General features: G+C 26.0%; 1 protein-coding gene across 5 annotated transcripts in view; it reads right to left on the bottom strand.

Annotated features, from left to right (window-relative positions):
• LOC126895614 (uncharacterized) overlaps nt 1–7,259 on the bottom strand; it is a 50,460-nt gene that overhangs the window by 22,425 nt on the left and 20,776 nt on the right. Inside the window, exon 2 of one of the 5 annotated variants that reach the window (XM_050667705.1) lies at nt 2,699–2,875. The exons of the other annotated variants lie outside the window; for them this stretch is intronic. The gene's annotated coding sequence lies outside the window, so the exon portion shown is untranslated. The remainder of the gene's footprint in view (nt 1–2,698; nt 2,876–7,259) is intronic. 5 annotated transcript variants of the gene reach the window in all.

The following is a 7,259-nucleotide window of genomic DNA, read 5'->3' as shown; positions in this document are numbered from 1 at the left end:
TAAACATTGAAATACGTATTGAGAAAAGGACAGAAGAAAACGCTATCTTTTCAATATACTTTTGAATGAGAGTGATAAGTAATAATTGCCTTATCTAATTTCTTATCATGGTATTAATGCCATGTTTGTAATGTATACACATTATCATCATATGTATACACAGTAATCATGAAAAGATAGCGTTTTCTTCTGTCCTTTTCTCAATACGTATTTCAATGTTTAATACCGTAAAATAGTAAATGAAAATTCATATTTTCACAAACTTTAAAATGCTACAGAATATTTACTACTGAATATTAATAAGATATTTTTTTACTAAAATTTTTCTTAAATTCTACTCTACAAAATAGCTATCTTAGATTTTTTTTTTAATTTTATTTAAAATTTTAAAATAATTAATATTTTTAATAAAATATAAAAAAATTAGTTATTGAGATATACCTATAGACCTAACGTATAACTATTATTTAAAAAAAAAATCAACTAAAAATATTAACTGGATCAAAAGTTATTTAAGTTGTCAGTGAGTGGTGGGCCATCCNTAAAAATATTAACTGGATCAAAAGTTATTTAAGTTGTCAGTAAGTTGTGGGCCACCCTGTATATATAAATTTCAAAATTGAATAGAATGAATATTCTATTCATGTGTAATAATCTCTGTACTTTATGCTTATTTATCAATAAACAATTATACTGTAGGAATTAGACAATGATCATTTTCGGGGGTAAAAAATATTATAAAAAGGCAGAGCAAGTCCTTATTCCTGCCTTTTCTTATCGTGCTCAATACTAAGTTATTCGAACGTCGTGATCATCATTGTCGAAGTTCTTCTATGTAAATTTGTGAACTAAATTTGAATTAACTAACTCTCACTTTATATCACTCAACAATAAACTCTTACAATTTTTTTTCTTTTTAGTTTTTAATTTTAACTCCATTTTTATTAAAGCTTATGTAATATACTTTAATTTGAAAAAAAAAAATCGAAATATAGTTTGTCTTCATAGTGAAAATGGCTACCATATTCAAAAGTATGCTATTTTTGTGTTCAAATTCTTTCAAACATTCGCACATCGTATGCATTACAGATTATTATTAAGTAAAACACCTAATAATCCCAATAGTTACACAGCTTTCTTAAAAAAAAGCGTTGAACAAGCTCCGACAGCGGCAAATTTTCAAGTAAGAACTGCAATCTTATTTGTTATTTAAAAAATATGTATTTTTATGTGATATTTCGATTATTCACTTAAATTATACAATTTTATTTACTTATATATAAAGAAACTCGTGTATAATATATTTAATATACATATAATATATTTCATAGTTAAATGATTAATTAATTTACAGCAGGTTGTACTCTATTGACCATTTCTCTTTATACAGGGGGGTTCAAACCTTTGAAAATGCGTATAGAAAGTAGAACATTTTCAACTTAACTTTTGAAAATGTTCCGGAAATGCTGACAATTTTATATACACTTTAAATTAAAGTTTATGTAATATAGTTTATTTTGAAAATTCTAGGTTTTGTATTTTATTTTATTTTAAAATACCTGACAAGGGGAGTACACTGATTTTCATAAATATTTTGTAAATCAAATTGATATAGCATAGAAAGTTAAAGTTATTAAATTTTTTTGCTTTTTTTAAGTCGAGAAAAATAACTTTGAAATTTGAACTAGCTTAAATTACTATTTTTTTACTCTATTTGTGTGTGCAACTACTAGACTACAATATTCCAAATTTGTTGGTAACATGTTGCTATATAAATCATTTATAAAAAAAATAATCGTTAATTTCTCCTGAATTAACAATGGATTATTACAATTATAATACACTCTATTGAGTAGATCTTTTTAACAACTTTTTTTTTATTGGTTTTTTTAGTTAAAGTAAATCATTAAAATTAATTCAATTCATAGTTCAATTAATTATAGAATCTTTTTAAAAGTCAAAAGTTACTAAGAAATGATTGCTATTATTTCTATTTAAGTTATCTATTAAGATAAAAATGGAAAAAAATATTGAGCTTTTCTGATACATTTTTTACTATAAATAGTAATAATAAAATTTGCTGATTGCATATTTTGTGTCTGTTGCCACTTTATCTCATCTCTCACTGGACCGATTTATTTCAAATATAAGTCGAATGTTGCTATTTTAAATACACCCCTGTGAGCAAGTTAAGGGTTAGATTTTCAAAAAAATGATATCAAATAAAAGAAAAATATCTAAGGATTCAATATAAAAAAAAATCAAGTTGATTTGTTAATTTTTGAAATTATTATGGTAGTTTTAAGAAAAAAATAACGAAAATTCGCAATTTTTAAATATGTAACTTTTTTGGAGATTTCCTCCATTTACAGGAACGTGGGAAATTTTTTTAATTTTTAAGGATATTGTCTTAAGGTAGATACGATTTGTGATGTTTTGACGTATTGTTGAAAGAAATCGGTCCAGTAAGAGATGAGAAAAAGTGGTAACAGACACAAAAAAAAAAACACATCATGGTATAATTAATACTAAAAAAAAATTGTACTGATAATCTATCTTCTATGTTCAAATGACCGTCAAAATTGAACATAAAATATAATTTTCGTGTAAAAAATCAATGTTTTTTGGTACTTAAAATTTCCATAGCTTTTTGAAAAATGATCGAACGAAAATAATTTTTTTTATATAAAAGCCTTACATATTTTCCATTCATTTGATATAAATTTTTTTTTAATTTGATCCATTATTGTTATAAATCATTTAAATAGAAGTTTTAGTAAGCATTTCTATGCAAGTCTCGGTGTTTAAATAATTATTCATATTGATATACTCAGTGGCGGCTCGTGGCTTGGACGACGGGACGATTACACCCCTACTAAAATTAATTAAAAGAAGAAAATTAATTGTATATTGTTAATTCTACATTTTTATTTAAAAATTCAAATTTTATATAATAGTTATAATACATTTGTTGTGTGCGAACATTAAAGTTGTTTCCCTCAGTATATGCGGGTACGCATGCACACACGAGCAATATTTGGACGACCGACAGAGTCGTCTGAACAACATGCAGAAACGTATGTGATAAGCAAGGCGACAAGACAATTATGTGCGTGTTACGGTTAAGCTGCAACCTTATATTTTTTAAAATAATATGTGTATTGTATTTTATTGTATTATATTTTATTTTGTATTTTAATTTGACAATTTATTATAGCTATAACTAGTGGTATTATATTTAAAGTCGCACACCCCCCTAGCACCCACGTGTAATGAACTGGGTGTTTTAAGTCCAAGTTCAATCACGCGGATAAGTGTTGTCAGAAAGAGTCAAAATAATAACAATTATAATGTAACATTTACTGATTGAACACTGACCACCGACTCGGTGGTCAGGTCCCTTTTTATTAGGAATAATTAACAATTAATGATATAATTAACAATATTACACTTTCTAAATGCTACAGTTTCTAATAATTATAATGTTTCTTACTTTCTAGTTATTAATAATATAAATTTCTTTAAATATTTACATAATAATTATGAGTTCGTAACACACGAGCCAACCACTGAGTATTTAAGTCAAAATAATATAGTATTAAATGCTAATAAGTGCCTATAATAAATATATAAAATAAGATTTTACTTGGTTAATAATTATAATATTAGTTAGAGTATAAGTTAACCATTAAACAAATTAATAAGATTATTATAAAATTAGAATGAAAATTTGTAATTATTTTTTATATTTTTGATTTTGGTTTTTAGTATTTTAACACTATTACAATTACAGGACAATTATTCACATAATAACATTAAACTTATTTTTACTATGAAACATATAAGATTACAATTCATTATAATTTTTTAAACATAATTAGACTAAAAATATTTACATGGATATAACACACAATACTTGACATGAATTTACGACATATTAATAACTTAATACAATAATGCATACTTAACAACTACAAAATATGTTAATATTTTTTACAATAATTAAATTAATTTTATTTGTACATATGTGATACAATAATAAATGTATTAAATATAAAATAAAAAAAATGATGTTCATTCCTGATCAAAATCCTCGTTGGTGATGCGTAAGGCTGACCACCCTAACAATATCATAAGCCCAGGGATTATGGCTCTAGCCAACTTTCAATTCATTGTATCCAAATTATCTTCCTTTAATAGTCCAAGTTCTCCAACAGTTACAGTTCTACTTTGCATTATCCATGTATTATTTTGTATGTTTTATTATTATTTTGTATTTATTTGCTGAAATTGTGGCAAGTATTCTAAACTCCACATTTTCCAGAAGGATTGTATTAAACTTCGAGCTAAATTCCATTGTTTTAACAAATTTCTGATCACAGGTGTCTGTTAAATCTAGTGCGCACGTTAATGGACATCCAACCAAGAAATCAGCTGGAGTCATGGTTCAATAATCTGAGAGATTACTAGAAAGAATGTCAAGGGTTATAAGTTTAATACTGCCAAAAGATTAACAAAGATTTTACTGTCACTTTCATTAAAACAAATAAGAGTAACTAACCAGATGTCCCAATGTTAGACGGATTGTTTGTGTGACTTAAGAGCACGAACATGTGAAGTGACATGCTGATGTAATAAACGAAGTTCATCAGCCGAAGCTATGTATACTTTAGGAAATTCAAACAATGGACCGTATATACGACTGAATGACTAATCTAATATTTTAATGTCGTTTCATTAGAGTGTCATATATGTTTGAGAATAATTCCCTTCTGTAGTAGGAAATATCTTTATAATATCTGCAGCTGACCCGCTCAAGCAATTTTTCAAATAATGAAATTTTTGCACTGGTGCAATATTATCATTATTATGGAACATAGCATTAAACTCAACGATCAATAATGGTTATTCCTGTATTTACCAGTAAATTTTGGAGCTGACATAAGAAGGTAATATTACAAAGCCACACGCACTTGATGTGCCTTTAGATATTACCATAATATTAGCAAAATCTTTTCTTTTTTATCTCCAAAATTTCTAGGAGTGCTGTCTTCGTATCACAACGCTCCTATAAACTCTATTTTAACAGACGAGTGATGGTCTTCCTCGCGATCATTCAATCTTTGTAGTTAATATTAATAAGTATTAAATTCTACTGTTATCTGTTCTAGTCTAGTTTTTATTTGTACATATATCTTAGTTTATGGGTCAAATGTATCCGAAAATCTTTTTATAGAATTCACGATTTCTTCTCCTTTTGATAAACCATATTCTCTAGTATCACAAACAGGTAATGATTTCCTTGGTTGGGTTGGGTTGGTTGCAGAAGCCATTATGAATGAATAATAATTGTGTTTTGATTGCTTATACTTATAATGAAATTTAAACTAAGTGTGCAAGTCAGTGGCTATTATATGCCAATTTAATCTAACTCACTCAACAATTTACATTACTATGTTATTGTTTTATATTTTTTTTGTATTTTGTTTTTTTTAATATATTAACTAAATATTTTTTCTTTTAGACTGCACACTTTACAAATTTATAAATTTGTACTTTAAGTACTTAATTCACATTTCAAAAAAAAAGTTAACTTATCACTAATTTAAAAGTTAGGCACTAATGAAGAAAGTAAGGGACTAATTAAATTAAAATAATAATCGACTTTTAGAGGCTATAGAAATTAAAATTTAATTAATTGATTATGTGATAATATTTAATCCATAAAAATATAACTTATATACCCAAAAGGCGTGAACAAATTAAAAAGGGAATCTTTTTTTATATGGATGTTGTACACAATTATCCTTTTGGGAAATAGAAATATAATAAAATAAACTTAGATATTTATAGAACCAATTTTACTAATATCTTAATATGCAGTTTAAACTAGTTAATATTAAAATAAACTAAGATTTGAGATTCTGGGGTTTACTAAACTAATTTTTGACACTATAAAATCCTACTCAAATAAATGTTTTACTTTAACTTTATCATCTTAACGCCCACGTATCCTAATAGAGTATATATATCCTAGAGCATCATTATCTATCCCACCCATAAAAAAAAATGTTCAACCCTATGATGTAGATTTAAAGATATCAAAATCTAAAATTATACATATATACTAAACTTAAATGGATTTGATATATTTAATTGATTAACTTCAAGTTTATTTTGTGTAGTGAATAATGTCTCCAATGGAAGTTAGTTCAAACTATTGGATAAACTTAATCTAAACAGTATAAGAAATTGGGGCTAAGATTGCTATTGAAACTGTGTTTTTATAAATTTATAAGGATAATGATTTATAAATGTTATATCTATCATAAGATGATATTTTTAAAGCCATGTTGCGAGTCTAAGTACCAAATGTCATCTTCATCAATCGAGTACTAATTTTATTATTTGGTGTTTCTACATTATATTTATTTAGTAGTCCAATTTCAGAATAATCTGTCGTAGCCCTAATTTTTAATACTATATAGATTACATTAATCCAATAATTTTTACTTACTCTCTTTGGAGAAATTGTTATACTTTTGATTGCTACTAAATCACTATGGTTGTAAGCCAATCTTAATTGAAATTCTACATCAAATTTGAAGTAAGTTTGGTTTATATTTAAAGTAGTTTTTTACGTCACTTTCCCATATGTGTTAGTTACCTATTAAGTGATAATTTCGATACCTGATTTGTTGTACCTAACATTGGTGGCATAAAAGTTCCTTAGTGCATTTAATATTTTTTGTTGTTCATCATGTTTTAACTTCATATATTGTATTAAACAAGTGAACCATGTTTAAAATTTATTGATGATTTTATTATTATTTTTATTTATTATTGTGTAATATTATATTATTACATATAATATTAATATATAATAAGATGTTATCATTTGTTCATGTATGTCACATATTATGATTATACAAGATCACCTAAACAGGGTTCTCTTATTTAAGATACAAAATAACCCTTTAATTATACAATAAAATCTCCCTCTTGTAGAAATTATTAAGTAACGCCTACACGTAGGGACCCTCTTTTAATTAACCAATTAAAATACAAAGCCTCAGCTTCTAGGATCACGGTAGAGATCGCTGGGCTACCCCCTTCACACTATAAAAAGCCATTTTTCCCCATCTAAACCAGTTCTTTTGACGATTTTAAAATACACAAAATCTACGACACTCTACTCAAGATTTCACTCTCCGGGACTTAGTCGATTTTTTAATTAATTTGGACTTAGAATATTTTTC

Source organism: Daktulosphaira vitifoliae, unplaced genomic scaffold (assembly GCF_025091365.1).
Source record: "Daktulosphaira vitifoliae isolate Bord-2020 unplaced genomic scaffold, ASM2509136v1 Scaffold_1, whole genome shotgun sequence".
Taxonomy (NCBI): Eukaryota; Metazoa; Arthropoda; class Insecta; order Hemiptera; family Phylloxeridae; genus Daktulosphaira; species Daktulosphaira vitifoliae.
The sequence above is the reverse complement of the archived record's forward strand: the minus strand, read 5'-3'. Positions and strand labels throughout refer to the sequence as shown.